Here is an 18867-nt window from a genome sequence, read left to right on the forward strand (position 1 = left end):
GTTAAGTTTTTTTGTATAGTTATGTAGACATGAAATAGATATATATTCATATACACATTTACTTATTTCATATTGTATTTGGAAAAATATTGAGTTATTAGTTTATGGTCTTAACAATCATTATATACATATTTTATTAAGTCTATTAAAATATTTTACAAAGTTTCAAAACTTTGTTTATGTCAAAAAATCAAATTTCATGTCTATCAACTTTTTATGTTTTAGATATTTTTACAAAATGACGAGTTTTCACAAATGTGAAGTGCAATTCTAAAAATTCTTTTTGTAACGTGTTTATTATCATATTTATAATCATTTTCCAAAGATTTATAATTTTTTGGAATTTAATTGCTATTTTTAAAGGCACTTCAAAAAATCATATTTACCGTTTTAATCAGGCTGAGAACTTGTTATCAGTCGACTAATAGAGTTTATTAGTTGATTGATGAACTCATCTAGAAAGTGAAAAAGTTTATGTTTTTATGACTGATAAACTATTAGTCGACTGATGAGGTCTTCAGTCGACCGATGAGCTGTGAGCTTCATATAACGGTCAGCTCATTAGTCGATTGATATTATTCATCAGTCGACCGACGGCCTCTAACTGCTAGTTTTTTTAGCTTTCTATTTTTTTTATCTTTTTGCTGGGTTTTGTTGGTTTTTGGGCTTTGGCTTTCATCCTATATATACCCCTTTACCATAACTATTTTCATCTACCAAAAAGAAAGGTTTAAAAACAAGTTTACAAGAGTTTTAGAGTTGTTTAAGTTTGTTTTAGTGTTTGTTTGGTTTGTCAAGAAATTTTCACAAGAGCTAGAAGAGATCATCCTTTGGTGTTTGAACTTCATCTCATCTCTCTCTTGTTTATTCATTGGAGAAGTTTTCTAAACTCAAACTCTAGCTTTACATTTATATAGTTGGTTGATTATCATTGTTATTAAGCTAGATTTCACATTTGAGTTTAGTTTTGATTTATTCTCTTTGTTACACACACCCACTTGAGCTATTAGTATTTTTATACATAGTATATTTGGGTTGTGAGAGATTATAACGTTGAGTTGGGCTTCATCGTGTTTTCATCTATTGTAGAGAATAAATTATTTATATTGGAGTCTTTATTATGAGATTCACCTTGTAATACACAAGTACACCAAGAGGAGTGTGTGGTGAATACGTGGTTGATTCCAATAGGAGTGGCCTCTATAGTAAAGCCTAGGGAGAGGTAGTAAAGCCGAGCACTTGAGGGAGGCGATACGTGAGAACCACTACTTGAGGTTGTAGGTTGTATGATTACATTGTGAGTGATTGTGAACGTTGATCGATAAGCGTTGAAAACTGATATTGTGAGGTGTAAATGTTTTTCAGGTGAATGTCGAAAATCTGGTTGTGATAGTGGATTTCTCCTCGGGAGTGGGGATCGAAGACGTAAGTCAGAAGGACCAAACTCCATGATCATTTTTGTGTGCTTGAGTTTGCTTTGGCATTATCATTTGTTCTTATTATTTTTCTCATTATATATCGCCATTGTGTATTGCTCAAATTTTATATTGCCTATATCACATTTTCATCTTGTTTATTTCACGCTTGTTTATATTGCTTATCCTTGCATATACATCTTGCTGCATATCATTTTTTCTAGGAAATTTGTTAATTAGTTTTAAATTAGCATTAATATCGGATTAGATTAGAATTCACCCTATTCACCCCCCTCTAGGGTACTTTCATGTCTATGTCTGTGAACATGACTTTGACAAGTCATCCAGATGATGATGAAGAGTTTATTGAATCAACCAACGACCCTTAAGTCAAACGACTTAATATCTTATGGGACATGCGCTTCGAACAACATGAGCCATCCACAAAAGATAAGGTGATCCAAATAAATATGGGAGATGAAGCCAATCCCAAGCCGATCTTTGTAAGCGGAAGCTTGTCACCATCCGAGAAAGAAGACCTTGTATCTCTCATCATAGATTATATAGATGTCTTCTCTTGGAGCTACGAAGACATGCCTGGCATTGACCCAAAAGTAGCCATGCACCATCTTAATATTGATCCGAATGTGAAACCAGTTAAACAACAACAATGTTAGTTCCGTTCGAAAATCATAGAAGCAATTGAATCAGAAGTCAAAACACTTATCGATTCAGACTTTATCAGGGAGGAGCAACATCCTAATTGCGTGGCCAACATTGTTCTACCTAAGAAAAATGGGAAGGTCCGGATCTGCATTGATTTTTGTGACCTGAACGCTGCATGTCCAAAAGATGAATTTTTATTCCCCATCACAGATGTCATGATTGACAATAATTGTGGGTATGAGAGAATGTCATTTATGTATGGATTTTTAGGATACAACTTGATCAAAATGTACCCTGAAGATGAAAGGCATACAACTTTTAGAACGCCACTGGGGGTATACTGTTATACAGTAATGTCTTTCGGTTTGAAAAATGTTTGTGTAACCTATCAGCACGCCATGAATGTAATTTTCCATGAACATTTACGCAAAAGGGTAGAATGTTATGTGGATGATATCATGGTGAAAAGCCAAAAGAAAGGCGATCATCTTTCAAATTTGAAGATGATGTTCAAGATCATACAAATACATCAGCTAAAGATGAATCCAACTAAATCTTTCCTGGGGATAGCCATTGAAATATTCTTTGGATTCATAGTCACATCTAAAAGGATTTCTCTTGACCCTAAAAAGGTTCATACCATCCAGGAGATGCCGCCTCCAAAGAACATAAAAGAACTCAGAGCCTTGCAAGCAGATTGGCTTATATCCGAAAGTTCATATCAAATCTTTCAGGACACTTCCAGTCCTTCACCAAGTTGATGAAAAAAGGAGTCTCATTCATTTAGGATGAAGACTGCCAAAAGGCATTTGAGGAGATCAAATGATACCTCACCCAGCCGCCCATCCTAGTTGCCCCAGTATTAGGAAAACCATTCCTGTTATATGTGAGAGACATGGACCATTCTCTTGGTGTTTTATTAGCTAAGAACAATGATCAAGGTCATGAACAAGCAATCTACTACCTCAGCAGAACTATGATCGTAGCTAAGCACTGGTACAATCTCGTAGAAAAAGAATGCCTTGCATTAGTGTTCGCCATCCAAAAAATACGACACTACCTAGTCAGACAATCGATCCATATTATTTCTAAGATAAATCCTTTGAGGGTGCTCATGACAAAACCTTCTTTGCTAAATTACTACTTCACAAAATGGGCGATACTTCTATCGCAGTATACAATGCAATTCACGCCTTAGAAGGCTATTAAAGGCCAAGCCCTGGCAAAATTCTTAGCCGACCATCCGGATACATTATGCGGGTCCAAAACTCCTATGCCGACGCTTTAGCATCATTGGAAACTTCATTGGCATTGCCACCAAAGAAAGAAACGGTGATATTTGTTGCGGTACGTGTCTTGTATCACTCCAAGTCCCCTTTAGAAGATTACTCACAAAAGAAAACAGTGGAGATTGTCTGTAAAACTTCTATCGATCTTGAACCAAGATATTGGCGATTCTCATTCATCGATTATGTCTTGTACGGCATATTACCTGATGATCCTAAAGAAGCGGCTGTCGTCAAATGGAAGGCCCTTCGATTCTACTTCAACGCAGTTTCTCAAACTTTATATTGAAAATTACATGATGGGGTTCTGCTTCGTTGCCTTTCTAGGAAAGAAGTACAAGAAGCTCTCAAAGAAGATCACGATAGAATGTGTGAAGCTCATCAACCTGGAGCTAAATTAAGGGACCGACTCCGAAGGCTTGGCTATTATTGGACAAAAAAGTTTGCAGATACTATCAATTATGCTAAACGGAGTCATGCATGGTGACTTCATTCATAAAGCACCAAAAAATCTGTATCCAACATCTTCGTCTTGGCCATTCGAGACGTGGGGAATGGATATCATTAGACTTATCTCCCTGCTAACATCTAAAAGACATCAGTTTATCTTGGCAGTAATCAATTACTTCTCCAAGTTGGTAGAAGCAATTCCTTTGAAAAAAGTCAAGATTTCAAACGTGATCAAATTCATTAAACATCGCATCATCTACCGCTTAGGCGTACTAAGACGAATAGTCCACGATAATGGAACTCAATTTGTCAACAATGGTTTTCAAATATTCTGCGCTAAGTTTAGAATACAAAGTGTCTTATCAACGACATATTACCCGTCAGCTAATGGCCTTGTAGAAGCTTTCAATAAAACCATTGTAAAGCTTCTCAAAAAGTTCGTTTCCACAATTCGACGAGACTAGGATGAAAAACTTAGGAATGTCTATGGGCTTATCACACAACGGTGAGAACCTTGACAAAAGCTACTCACTTCTCTTTGATACACAGATGTGAAGCCGTGTTATCATTAGAAATTCAAATCCATATCTAAGAGTTGTTCTTGCAAGTGGGATGACAGATGAAGAACAACACCGACTGCGTCTCCAAGAACTAGAAGCGTTAGATGATAAGTGACTCGAAGACTGTGACGCCCTAGGGTTCACACAGGGCTACAGTCCAAGGTGAAACTTGGATTATCAAACCTGCCAAGCACTAAACACCATGCTACGATATGTTTCACCATCACAATTACTATCTCTCTAGCGGAATCAACAAATATGTGAAGGTACAAAACAGACAAATAATAGAACTAGTACAAAATCAGATACTTCAAGTGAGAGAACTTTATTCCAATAATATGAGCATCATCACAATTACACCCAACTAGTTCAAATAGTTTGATTTGTCTAGGTTTTTAATTATCCCACATGGAATCAACCAACATAAGGGGTCCTACACACCTTGCCGTCCTCGTAGCTCCCTTTACCTTCTCCATCAACAAAGAGCCACACACGGTTACAACAGCAATCCATGATCCTCTTCCAATCACACCAAATATACAAAACCTCATTTATGTTTGGATTCTCTTTCAAAATTATCTTCTTTGCCTCTAAGGCCTTCACCCCCACCAGCTCTGTCCATTTTGGCTTCCCTGCATGGAAAAAGAATATATATCAAACAAGGATCTATTAGCCATGATAGAACCCAATATAATGTCGCGCTTTGGAATTTGTTGTAGTTTGATTTTGGCAGATAAACCCCCAAATGAAAAGTTTTGGATATTTATCCTCGAATGGACTCACTCGTTTCACCTAAAGGTAATATCAATTTATCAAATTTTATCTCATGATAAAATAGTCAAGATTTTTAATTTATGAGTTAATGTCTATGAAAATTTAATTACTGGGGTAATAAGGTTAAAATCAAGATACTACATGGGTTCTATGTGCAATTATCCCAAAAAAATAATGAGGATGCTTTTTAGGGGGTTAGTTAAACATAGAGTCCTTATGATATTACGGTTTGGAATCATGTAATCTAATTTTGAAAGAGAGATCCTGAATGAATTTCCCGGATTCTTCTACCCTTGGATTTATTGAATAATCTCCCTCAGGGGTAATATATGCCAAAAGTCCAAAAAAGTCGGGGTAGGGGTGGGAGGAGAGAGAGAGGGGGAGAGAGAGAGCGAGAGAGGGAGAGAGAGAGAGAGAGAGAGAGAGAGAGAGAGAGAGAGAGAGAGAGAGAGGTAGTAAGTTCCAAACCGCGATACTACAAGGGGCATCTGTGTAATTAATCCAATATAAATTATATATAGCTTAATTAGAAATAGGATGGTTCACCTAGGCAAGGGGCATCACCACAAGTCTGGCAGAATCCATCTCCTGTCATATTATTGGCATTAGAGGGAGCAGATGCTAATGTTGATGATGATGATGATGATAGTAAGGAGAACACTAAGGCAACGAAAAGAAAAGAGGAGAACTTCATTGTTAAGGAGTGATCTGGGACTGGATTGAAGCCTGATATTGTTAGCAGTTGTATATATAGAGGGTTACAAGATATGGAATTATTCACTGTGTTTAATATTGCAGATCTATAGTAAGATATAGAGGGTTACAAGATATGGAATTATTCACTGTGTTTAATGTTGCAGATCTATTAGGATTTTGCAGAATTCCTAATACTTTTCTAACTTTCACAATCTTAATTAGCCTTGACTAGCTACATCCCAGATACAAAGTTATATTTTCATAGGAGTTGAGCCTTCTTTGCATATGAATTGGTCAATGTAGACAGGTAGCGCACATTAAGTAATTATAGTACATCTTCATTGTTATTAGAAATTAAGTAGAATGAGTCTTAGCCCCCGTACCATGCACATATTTGTTTATAGTTGAGTCTGTAAACTTTTCCAAAATTGAAAAATGTAGCAGTTTTAAAAATTTTATGTAGCAAAAAAGATAAAATATCAATTATCCATAACTTTCAACAAAAAACATAATGAAAATAGAATCTGTTGGACTTGAGGGGTAGACCCAAACCTCTATGCAGGCGAGCTCGAGGCAAAGAGGTGAGCTCGAGGCAACGCAAGTGAGCTTGAGGCGGGCGAGCTCCACTCATGCGAGGTTGAGGCGAGCTAACTCCACAGAGGCGAGCTCGATCTCGGGTGAGATCCAGGCAGGTGAAGTCAAGACAGGACAACGATAGTCTGTCAGTAGGGTTACCCTATAAAAGGGAACCCAGAGCACGAGAATCTTGTACTATTCTATTCCTCTCGCAATTTTTGCTGACGACAGATTCTTCTCAAACCCTGTAGTGGTGATTTCTCAATTTTTTGTTTGAAGAACTCGTGCATAGAAAAAGAGAAAGATTCTCTCTTTGTTCTTTTGATTGAGAGATCTCAAGGGTGTTTTGAGATCTGCTCTTTACAAGATTGTATTTTTATTTAAGTAATAAAAAATTTACTGTGTGGCTCCCGAGGACGTAGACAAGTTTGCCAAACATTGTAAATCTTGGTGTATTTTTCTCTATTGTGTTTTCTTATTATTTTAGGGGTTTAGCGTAGCCTCGTAATTCCTAACAACCGGTATCAAAGCTTGAAACAATATAGAGGAAGTCAGATTCAAGTGGAATCAATTGCTGCAGATGAAGGAAATGTGAGATTAGAGAAGTTTAATGGAACATATTTTTATTTTAAAAGATGTAGATTGAGGATTATCTATACCAAAAGAATCTGTATCAACCCCTATCAGGGAACAAGTCAGAGTCTATGAAGGAAGATGAGTGGAACCTTCTAGATAGACAAGCCCTTGGAGTTATCAGATTGACACTAACTCGCAATGTTACTTTTCAACATAGCGAAGGAGAAGACTACAGTGCGTCTTATGGCAGTACTCTGTAATATATATGAGAAGCCATCAGCATCTAAAAATGGCGGAAGTCGTATCAGTAGCACAACACATAAATGAACTCAACACGGTCACAACACAATTGAGTTCAGTTAAAATTGAGTTTGATAAAGAAGTTCGAGAGTTGATACTTTTGTCCTCCCTACCAAAAAGTTAGAACGCTACAGTCATGGCTGTGAGTAGCTCGTCCGGAAGTAATAAGTTAAAGTTTGATGACATTTGTGATCTGGTTCTTAGTGAGGAGATCCGACGGAGAGAGTCGGGTGAAGCTACACCCTCTTCAGTATTGCATATAGAATCAAGAGGTAGAAATTAAATCAGAGGGAATGGACGAGGTAGATCAAACCATCGAGGTAGATCAAAAAACAAAAGGTCCAAATCTAGGAATCCCAATAGCTCAAAGACCATCGAGTGTTGGAATTGTGGGAAAATCGGGCATTACAAAAATCAGTGCAAGAGTGCACAGAAAGATAATGAGGCGAAGGCAGAGGTGAATGTTCCTTTTACCTCTGGGGGAGAAGATGCATTGATATGCTCTTTAGAGAGCAAGGAGGAATCTTGGGTGTTGATTCGGGAGCATCGTTTCATGCTACTTCACAGAAAGAATTCTTTGAAAAGTATGTCCCCAGAAATCTTGGATATGTATATCTTGGTGATGATCAACCATGTGCTATCATAGGTAAAGGTGTAGTGAAAATTAAGTTGAATATATCAGTATGGGAGCTAAAGGATGTTAGGCATATTCCCTATCTGAGAAAGAACTTAATCTCAATAGGCCAGCTGTCTGGCGAAAGCTGCACTATGACCTTCCATGGAGATGATTGGAAGATCTCAAAAGGTGCAATAATGATTGCCTAAGGTAAGAAGACTGGTACACTATATATGACAGCAGGTGCACGCTGTTTGATCTTAGTTGCTGTAGACAATGAGGCTTCAAATTTATAGCACCAGAGACTCAGTTATATGAGTAAGAAGGGGATGAAGATCATGCACATAAAAGGAAAACTCCCAGGTCTAAAATAAGTGGAGATAGACATGTGTGAAGATTGCATACTTGGAAAGCAGAAGAGAGTTAGCTTTCAGACAAGTGGTAGGACCCTAAAGAAAGAGAAGCTAGAGCATGTTCACTCAGATATTTGGGGACCAACCACCATCGCATCCATTGGTGGGAAACACTACTTCATGACCTTTATTGATGATCACTCTCGGAAAGTGTGCGTCTACTTTCTGAAGCACAAGTCAGAAGTGTTTGAAGCTTTCAGGAGATGGAAAGCTATGGTTAAAAATGAGATAAGTTTGAGAATAAATAATCTCAGGACGGACAATGGTGGTGAATATGAAGACACCGGATTCAGGAAGTTCTGCTATGAGCACGGGATCAGAATGGAGAGAACCGTGCCCGACATGCCTCAACACAATGGTGTAGCTGAGTGGATAAACAGAACATTGACAGAGATAGCTAGAAGAATTCGGATATAGTCAGGTCTACTGAAGAAGTTCTGGACAGAAGCAGTCAACACAGTAGCTAACTTGATCAACCGAGGGTCATTGGTTCCATTGAAGCATAGAATACCAGAGAAGGTAAAACTCTTACATTTCAAGGTTTTCGGTTATGTAGCTTATGTGCATATTAGTGATCAAGGCAGGAATAAGCTTGACCCTAAGTCTAAGAAATAAACTTTCATCGGCTATGGTGAAGATGAGCTTGGCTACCACATTTGGGACAATGAAAACAAGAAAGTGATCCGCAGCAGAGATGTGATATTCAACGAGAAGGTGATGTATAAGGACATGCACAAGACATATGCCTTTGACTCAGAGGAGAGCGAGTCAACATTTATAGATGCAGATGATGTCCCAGGTAACCTCTCGAAAGAACCAAATATAGCATGTCCTCAGCTAGAAGAGCTTGTTTGATAGAACTATGCACAGGAGCCCGATACACCAGCTCCGATATTGAGAAGATCTTCTTGGACTCTTATGCCCAACAGGAGATATATGAATTCTATGTTATTGACAGATGGAGGGGAACCTAAAAGCTATGATGAAGCTTGTCAGAGTGAAGATGTGAGTAAGTGGGAGCTTGCCAAAAAATAAGAAATGAAGTTTCTCAACTCAAACTAGACGTAAGGAATAGTTTAGTTGCCTACGAGTAAGAAGGTACTCAATAACAAAAGGGTGTACCAGGTAAAAGAGGAACATGATGGCTCTAGAAGATATAAAGCCCAACTAGTGGTTAAAGGATTCCAACAGAAGGAAGAAATTGACTACATTGACATATTTGCTCCCATGGTGAAGCTCAATACTATCAGGGCAGTGATGAGTATTTTACCTATAGAAGATCTTCATGTCAAGCAGTTAGACGTGAAGACGATATTTCTTCATGGAGATCTAGAAGAGGAGATATACATGCACCAGCCAGAAGGTTTTCTATAAGAAAAGAAGAACTTGGTGTACAGACTTAAGAAGAGCTTGAATGGCTTTAAACAGGACCCAAGATAGTGGTATAGAAATGTTGATGGTTTCATGCATAAGGAAGGTTTCTAGAAGTGCAACACCAATCACTGTTGCTACTTCAGAAGATATCAGTCCAGTTATATCATCTTACTATTGTATGTTGATAATATGTTGGTTGCAGGTACAGATATGGAGGATATCAAGAGTTCGAAGTAGTTGTTATCAAAGGAGTTTGATATGAAAGACTTGGGTCCAGTGTATGGTGTAAATTTTGATTTCCCGAGACTGGGGTTTCGTTTGTATTTATAAGAATAGTTTATTACAAACTAATGAATTAAAAATTACAACAGAAGCGGAGGGAAGACCCTCTTTGTTTAACATGGGGTCTTTGGTAGCGATAGGACGCCTCGCTCAGTTCTCGCACCGAGTTTGCTTCCCTTGGACGATTCGATCGAGGTTGCAGGAGAGCTTCAGTACATAGTAGAAGCTTGATTGGGTGAGTTCGATCAACTGAGGCCAAACGGAGGCTTGTGCTTGTCGGCTAACTGCTTGGAGAGATCTACAATGCAAGAACTTGCAAAGAGCCTAAGAGCCTCAAGTCTGAGAGTTCAGACGAGTCTCTTCAAATGAGGGAGCCTTTAGTAAATGAGCCAAGGTTCAATCTTTGGAAGATTAGCCAGCCAAGCAAGCAGCAGCTAATCAACCCCTTTCACGTTAGCTAAAAGTGGCTTTAAATAGGCAAGGGATGACATGGGTCATCCCTTGATTTGTGGAATTTAACCACTAGTAGGAATGAGGGAGCCAACCGCCCTAGCTGTGGGATATGACCACTTAGGAGGTCCTGTCAGCCGCCCTATTCTTGTTAGGTGAGGATCTCTATGCTTTCTCCCTTGATTCGTGGGATTTGACCACTAATGTGACTGTTCCCATACTCCAAGTGGGCAGCTGACAATGCTACGGGTTTCTAGTTGTTAGGCGAGCTTAGTCCGCACAGGCAAGGTGCACGTTGTCATGCGAGCTTGGTCTTTAGGCGAGCTTGAACCTTCATGCAGGCGAGTCGGCCAAACAGGCAAGCTTCGAGCTGTCAGGCGAGCTTGGTTCAATGTGCAGGCGAGCCTGTGCAGGAGAGCCTGTGCAGGCGAGCTGTGCAGGTAGAGCCTGTGCAGGAGAGCCTGTGCAGGCGAGCTGTGCAGGTAAGGCTGTGCAGGCGAAGCTATGTAGGCGAACTGTGCAGGTGAATCTCATCCAGGCGAGCTTCAACGCTGTTAGGCGAGCTCTAACCTTGCAGATGGATTTCCTTGCAGGCGAGCTTCAGCCTTTACAGGCGAGCTTGGTTCAATGTGCAGGAGAGCCTGTGCAGGCGACCTGTGCATGCGAGGCTGTGCATGCGAAGCTGTGTAGGCAAATCTTATCCAGGTGAGCTTCAACACTGTTAGGCGAGCTCTATCCTTGCAGACGGACTTCCTTGCAGGCGAGCTTCAGCCTTTAGGCAAGCTACTGAATATGCTTCGAAGAATAGGTCATAACTTTCAAACCATAAGTCGGAATTAGACGAATTATATATGAAAATTAGCTATCTCGACGAGACGAAGCCGACCAAACCTACCACATAAGGTTCGGTTTGCTTCTGTCCGTTTTGCCAAATTCCTTCCGGTTTGAGAGATATCAGCGTTTTTTCTACCTTTTGCTATTTCGGGCAAGGTTTTAGCAGTTTTGTTCTGAACTTCTTTGATAAGGATTAAAGGCAATTTTTATTACCTACATCCAGTAAAGAAGATCATTGGAACGTAAATCACGAGATATAAGAAGAGAGGTCTCTTGTAGTTATCTCAGACAGAGTACATCGACCGTGTTTTGTAGAGATTCAAAATAGGCGATGCTAAGCCAGTCAGCACACCCTTGGCCAGCCATTTTCGCCTATCAAACAATCAATATCCTCAGACAGAAGAAGAGAAAGATCGTGTATGGCTAAGGTCCCTTACGCCTCAGCTATTGGAAGTTTGATATACGTAATGGTCTGTACGAGATTAGACATTGGTCATATAGTGGGAGTGGTCAGCCGATTCATGTCGAATCCAGGAAAAGCTTATTGGAAAGCAGTCAAGTGGATTCTGAGGTATCTATGAGACACCACACAGAAGTGTTTGCACTTTGGTAAGGGAGAGGTAGAAGTTCAAGAGTACGTAGATGAAGACTTTAGAGGTGAAGTCGATCACCGAAGAAGCACCACCGGCTATGTATTCACTATTGGAACTACAACTATTAGTTTGATGTCACGGATACAGAAGATTATCACTCTATCAACTACAGAAGCTGAGTATGTTGCAGTGATTGAAGCTAGTAAAAAAAAATGATATGGCTTCAGGGTTTGTTAACAGAGATGGGATTCAAGCATAAGAAGAATTATTTGTACAGTGATTGTCAGAGTGCGATTCACTTGGCTAAGAATTCAACATTTTATTCTAGAACGAAGCACATTGGGCTTTGTTACCACTTCATCAAATCCCTATTGGAAGATGATATGTTAAAACTAGAGAAGATCCAGGAAAGTAAGAATCCAATAGATATGTTAACAAAGGCGGTGACTATTCAGAAACTAGAGTTGTGCACAATTTTAGTTGGTCTTCATGCATAGGCGATGAGGGCTGAGCCACACTATAAGAATGCTTGTTGATTACGGTTTGGTCTCTATGTGGGATATTGTTGGAGTTGAGGTGTAGACCCAAACCTCCAAGTAGGCGAGCTCGAGGCGAAGCAGGCGAGCTCGAGGCGACCCAGGCGATCTTGAGGCGGGCGAGCTCCACTCAGGCGGGGTTGAGGCGAAAGAACTCCACATAGGAGAGCTCGAGCACGGGTGAGATCCAGGCAGACTAGGTCAATACAGGACAGCGACAGCCTGCCGCTACAGTTTCCCTATAAAAGGGAACCCAGAGCACGAGAATCTCATGCTGATATCTTTTTCTCGCGATTTTCTCTGCGGGTGAATTCTTCTCAAACCTTGTAGAGGTTATTTCTCAATTTATTGAGAAGAATCACTGTAGCGGTGATTTCTCATTTATTGCCGAGATTTTTAGTTTGAAAATCTTGTGCTTAGAAAAAGAGAAAGAATATCTCTTTGTTCTTTTGATTGAGAGATCTCAAGGGTGTTTTGAGATCTGCTCTTTGCAAGATTGTATTTTTCTTTAAGTAATAATGAAATTTACTGTGTGGCTCCCGAGTACGTAAGCAAGTTTGCCAAACCTTGTAAATCTTGGTGTATGTTTCTCTATTGTGTTTTCTTATTGTTTTAGGGGTTTAGCGTAGCCTCGTAATTCCCAATAGAATCAACCATTCATTATACATTGGATAAAACTTGTAATCCTATTTATGTGAAAAGATTTGATATTTGTATTTCATTTCATTAAAATTAAATAGATAAAATGCCAATTTTATATGCTTAATATTATGGCACGATATAATAGTAAATAATTAGCCTGAAGCATCAAGTTTTCAACAGACACATGATATATAAAATATACAGAGTTTCCTATCAAGTACGAGATCTATTAAAAAGAGAACAGTTATAAATTAATTGTTAAGAAATATTATAATACTACAGCCATACACTTCAAATATGACATGACAACATATATATATATATTTACAATCAAGGAAACTTATGCTTCTTCACAAAATATGTAGACAGTTGGGCAAACTATAAGCGTTCTTCCAACAACTTCCATGACTTTCCAAAAAAATATAAACATTTAATTCTTTAATTATAAGAGTGAATACAAACTTTAGAGCGCCCTTGCACATTCTCCGTAAGCTAGCATAACTATTCAGAAGAATCTATTTAACGTAAATGCTCTAGTTAATCCACATCAACCCTTTAAAACAAACAAATTAAAAAAATAGAGTTAGCACATGCAATTATAAAACCTATTAAAATTCCAACTTTTAATCTTAAAAGGATTTGAAGATCTTATTGGATTTTGAGAACCTGGAGATGACATAGAAGCGATCTTGCTTCTTTTCTTTATGTTAAAAAGGGAGAAGCGATCTTGCTTCTTTTTTTTATGTTAAAAAGCTCCCTTTTATGCGTCAAAGCCTGGACTCATGTAATAATGTCAATATTTAAAAAATCTGCTTTAAATTCATAACTGGTGGGATTTGAATCGGGTTACTTTGATAACATCTTAAATTAAGTCTCATAATCATTACATTAAAACTCCATGAGTTGCTAAGAATCTAAGGGCCATCGTTTTTTGAGAATTGTACGTATGAAGATGATGTGTGGTTGTGAATTTATGTTGAGTATTGAGGTTATTCCTTATATTCTAAGAGAAGAAAGGACGGGGGAACAAACTCAAATAACAATGAAAATAAATTGAAAAGAAAATTAAGTCTATGCTAACACCGATAAACTTTAAGAAGCCATTAAAATGTTGTTCGAAATCTCCGAACTCTCAATCTTGCGTATTTCTCCGAATTGATGTCCGCTTTGTTGGCTGCAGGAAATTACTGTGGCCGGAAAACAGAGCCTGCAGGAATTTTTCTTTGAGCTCTGTTTCTGATGTTGAACCTGAACAGAGAAGGAGCAGGTACAAAAATATTGGAGCAGGAAAAAATCTTGTGATTTCTCTATTCACGTTCTTAAAACATAAAGACTTGTTTACATATATATATACACTAAGATTACAACTCTAATCTTATCCAATAACTAGAGAACTTATCTACTAACTAGTATTCTATTCTAACTAGGATTCAAACTACCAATCCGGACTGATTAACAACTCACATTCTCCCCCTTAATCTGGACGAGACTCCAAGTTCCTTACTCCTAGTAGCTCCCGCATCTCGATGAACTTCACCCTTGCTAGTGCCTTCGTGAGAATATCCGCTCGTTGCTCGCTCGTGCTCACGAACTCTACTTTAATCTGTCCTCGCTCAACACACTCACGAATGAAGTGAAAGCGTGTGTCGATATGCTTGCTTCTTCCATGGAAAACTGGATTCTTCATCAAGGCAATCGCTGACTTGTTGTCGACGAAGAGTGTAACCGGCTTGGGCTCACACCCAATCAATTCGCTAATCAAGCTCCTCAACCACAAGCCTTGGCACGCTGCTGCAGTTGCCGCCATAAATTCTGCCTCGCAGGATGATAATGCCACCGTCTTCTGCTTCTGTGATGTCCAAGTGACCAAACTGTCACCTAGATAAAATGCCATGCCGCCTGTGCTGCGCCTGTCATCAACATCTCCCGCAAGATCACTGTCAGTGAATCCCACCAACTCTTCATTGCCTCGACCTCGTTTGTACACCAATCCGTAGGACATAGTACCCTTCACGTACCTCAAAATATGCTTGACAACCTGTCTATGCAAAACTGTAGGGTGCTCCATGTACCTACTCACAATCCCCACGGCATATGTGATATCGGGTCGGGTGTGAGTTAGATACCTTAAGCATCCGATAATGCGTCTATACTCCGTCACGTCCACCGGTGTTCCTTCAGAATCCTTTCCAAGCTTTAGTTTTGTTTCCATAGGATATTGAGTCGGGTTGCAATCCATCATGCCGAACTGATCCAAAACTTTCTTCGCATAGGCCGCCTGCCTTAGTTCAATACAATCATCTCGCTGATCCACCTCGATACCAAGATAATAGGAAAGCAATCCAAGGTCACTCATCTCGAACTCCTTCATCATTTGTTGCTTGAAAAACTTTATCTCATCCGCCCTCGAGCCCGTAACGATCAAGTCATCTACGTACACGCCAACAATGAGTGTATCCCCTCTGTTACTCCTTGTGTATACCGCCTGCTCCTGAGTGCATCTTGCAAATCCGATGCCCTTCATGCACTTGTCGAGGCGCGTGTTCCATGCCCGAGGTGCTTGGCGTAGACCGTAGAGTGCCTTTGAAAGCTTGTAGACCTTGTGCTCTTGATTCTTCACAACGAACCCTTCAGGTTGAACCACATAAACTTCTTCCTGGAGATCACCATTTAGAAATGCCGACTTCACATCCAGATGGTGCACCTCCCACCCATTCTGTGCTGATATGGCGAGGATTATTCTGATGGTATCAAGCCTCGCCACAGGTGCAAACACCTCATCGAAGTCCACGCCTTGCTGCTGGACGTACCCTTTTGCTACAAGTCTTGCTTTGTACTTGAGAATGTTGCCTTCATTGTCCTTCTTCAGCTTGTACACCCATTTGAGACCAATGGGTTTGGAACCCCGCGGTAACTCCGTGAGTACCCAAGTCTTGTTCTTCTCGATGGCCTCTATTTCCTTCTCCATAGCAGTCCGCCATTCTTGATCTGTTGCGGCCTCAAGATAGTTCGCTGGTTCTTCATTGATGAGAAACAACTCCTCTGCCGGGAGATCAATCACCTCTGTCTCCGCATAGATGTCCGCAATGGATCGATAGCGTACAAGAGTCATCGCTGCAGCTTCAGGGGTTCCGTACGCATCCAAGACAATGGGGTTCGCTGCCTCTGCAGCAGTTTCTGGACCTGCAGAAAGTTGTGGACTGGTTCGGGCAGCAGGTGGCTGCCTTGCTTGGTGTGCCGGCTGTCCAGGTTCATCTCCGGTCAGTTCCACTGCATCATGAGCTCCTGCAGGGGCTGTTCGGACTGCTGCAGCGCCTGCAGGGGCTGTTCGGACTGCTGCAGCGCCTGCAGGGGCTGTTTGGACTGTTTGGATGGATTGAAATCCGCTGGCTGTTGTAGTTTCCCCTTCCGCTGTGAATTCCGTCTAGTTGGGTGCTTTGTCGTCTCCGTTTACGCTCCATTGCCATTCTTTTCCTTCCTCGAACGCGACATCTCTGCTGACATGAATTCTGCCGTGTTGAGGGTCGTAGAGGCGATGCGCTTTGCTTCCTTCTTCTACCCCAATATACACCATTGGCGTGCTCCGATCGTCGAGTTTCTTATGAGAAGGACCTGCAACCTTCACATGCGCTATACATCCAAAAACTCTCAAGTGTTCTAGATGGGGTTTCTTACCAAACCACGCTTCGTAAGGTGTGTGGTCGTGCAATGCCTTGGTTGGTAGTCGGTTGAGGATGTAGACCGCATGCCTAACCGCTTCGCCCCACATGGTTCCAGGCATATGCATGCTCTTAAGTAGGCTTCTCGCCATGTCCATCACCGTGCGGTTACGCCTCTCCACTACACCGTTTTGCTGCGGGGTGTACGGTGCAGTGAGATGACGCTTGATGCCGTAGTCTTCACATAACTTGGTGAACTCCTTTGACACGAACTCGCCACCACGATCCGTCCTTAATGTCTTCACCTTGTGGTCACATGCGTTCTCAACCTCTGTTTTAAACTTCTTGAAGGTTTCACAAGCTTGACTCTTGGCCTTCAACATGTATACCCACATCCATCGGCTGAAATCATCAACGATAAGAAGGAAATAGTTATTCCCAGCAAGTGTAGATGGGGTTATAGGACCACATAGGTCAGCGTGTAGTAACTCCAGCGGCTTCTGAGCTCTGAAATTTGCTTGCGAAGGGAACAGTAGTCTTGCTTGCTTGGCGACGAGGCATCCTTCGCATAGTTGATTCGGGTGCAAGATCTTAGGCAACCCGGAAGCCATCCTCTTTTCAGTCATCATCTTGAGGGCGAAGAAATTCACATGCCCAAGGCGAGCATGCCATAACCAAGCCGGATCGTTAATATTCGCCATCAAACACGCCGGCTTGCAAGTTTTTAATTCTATCCTGTACAATCGGTTAGTTGAACGTGTCACCCTCATCAAGAGAGCACCGTTCCTATCAAACACCCTCAGGAACTCGTCAGCAATAACAACCTTACTCCCATCTTCAGTCATCTGACCAAGGCTAATAATGTTAGATTTCAAACTTGGAATATAATATACCTCAGGTAGTAGCCTTTGATCGCCGTTGTTGCACTGAAAGAGGATAGAGCCTTTCCCCTTGATCTCTACCGCGGATCCATCACCAAACTTGACGGTTCCCTTGATGTTCTCGTCGAGCTCCTTGAACTTGTCTCGGTGGCCGGTCATGTGATTGCTAGCTCCGTTGTCAAGGTACCAAGTGTTGTTGTCAACATGTGCCTCCCCCGCTGTAAGTAAATCCGGCACCACCTTCTCCTCATTAAGCAAAATAGCACTTGACGATTCCTCTAACATAGCCATCATCAAGGTTGGCTCCTCGTCATATGCACGGGTGAGATGAGCCTCCTGTTCATGGTTGCGGCGTTGCTTGTGACACTCCGACTGAAAGTGCCCGTATACTCCGCAATTGAAGCATTTGATGTTGGATTTGTCTCGACCACCGCTTGTGCTACTCTCCCCCTCCTGGCGAGCTGCACCTCCATGGCCGAAACCACCTCCTGGACGTCCTCCTCTGCCGCCGAAGCCGCCTCGGCCTGCCTGGCCGCCGTGCTCCCCTCCGCGGCCTCCTTGGGCAGCGTGGTGCTGCTGCCCGCTGCCGTGGTGCTGCTGTCCGCCTCGGCCTCTTTGGCCACGGCCACGCCCACGACCGGCCCCGCGACCTCGTCCTCGTCCGCTGCCATCATTGGGTGTAGTTGTTGAGAGGAAGCCTCCGCCGTTGTTCTTGCTCCTTGCTTGCCACTCCGCATGCGTCAATAATAGGTGATCGTCGACGTTGTTTCGAAAAACACGTGCCCTCTCCTCGTGGGCTTTGAGGCGCCCGATTGCCTCCTCGAGTGTCATGTCGTCGATGTCCCCAAACTTTTCAATCGTGGAGACGATAGTAAGGAATCTCTCCGGTACCGCCCGAAGAAGCTTTCTGACGACGTAGTTCTCCTCCATCTCGCCGCCTAAAGCCCGAATCTTGTTGACGACTCCTGTCAACTTCGTCGAGAAATCGTCGACGTTGTCATTCTCCTTCATCCGGAGAAGTTCGAACTCGGACTTCAAGGTTTGCACCTTCGCGTTCCTCACACGATCTGCTCCTAGATGCATTGTTTTCAACGTCTCCCATGCCTCTTTTGCCGTTTGCTTCTCTGCGATCACCATCAAAGTCTCTTCAGGAATCCCCTGGTAGATAGCCGCCAACGCCATCTGATCCTTCCTGTGTTCCACGGACGCGCCTGCCGCGGGCTCAATGGCATCCCACACGTCTTGAGCCTTCATGTAGACTTTCATCTTGATTGCCCACGAAGCATAG

The sequence above is a fragment of the Asparagus officinalis genome, unplaced genomic scaffold, assembly GCF_001876935.1.
Source record: "Asparagus officinalis unplaced genomic scaffold, Aspof.V1 AsparagusV1_Un1, whole genome shotgun sequence".
Lineage (NCBI taxonomy): Eukaryota > Viridiplantae > Streptophyta > Magnoliopsida > Asparagales > Asparagaceae > Asparagus > Asparagus officinalis.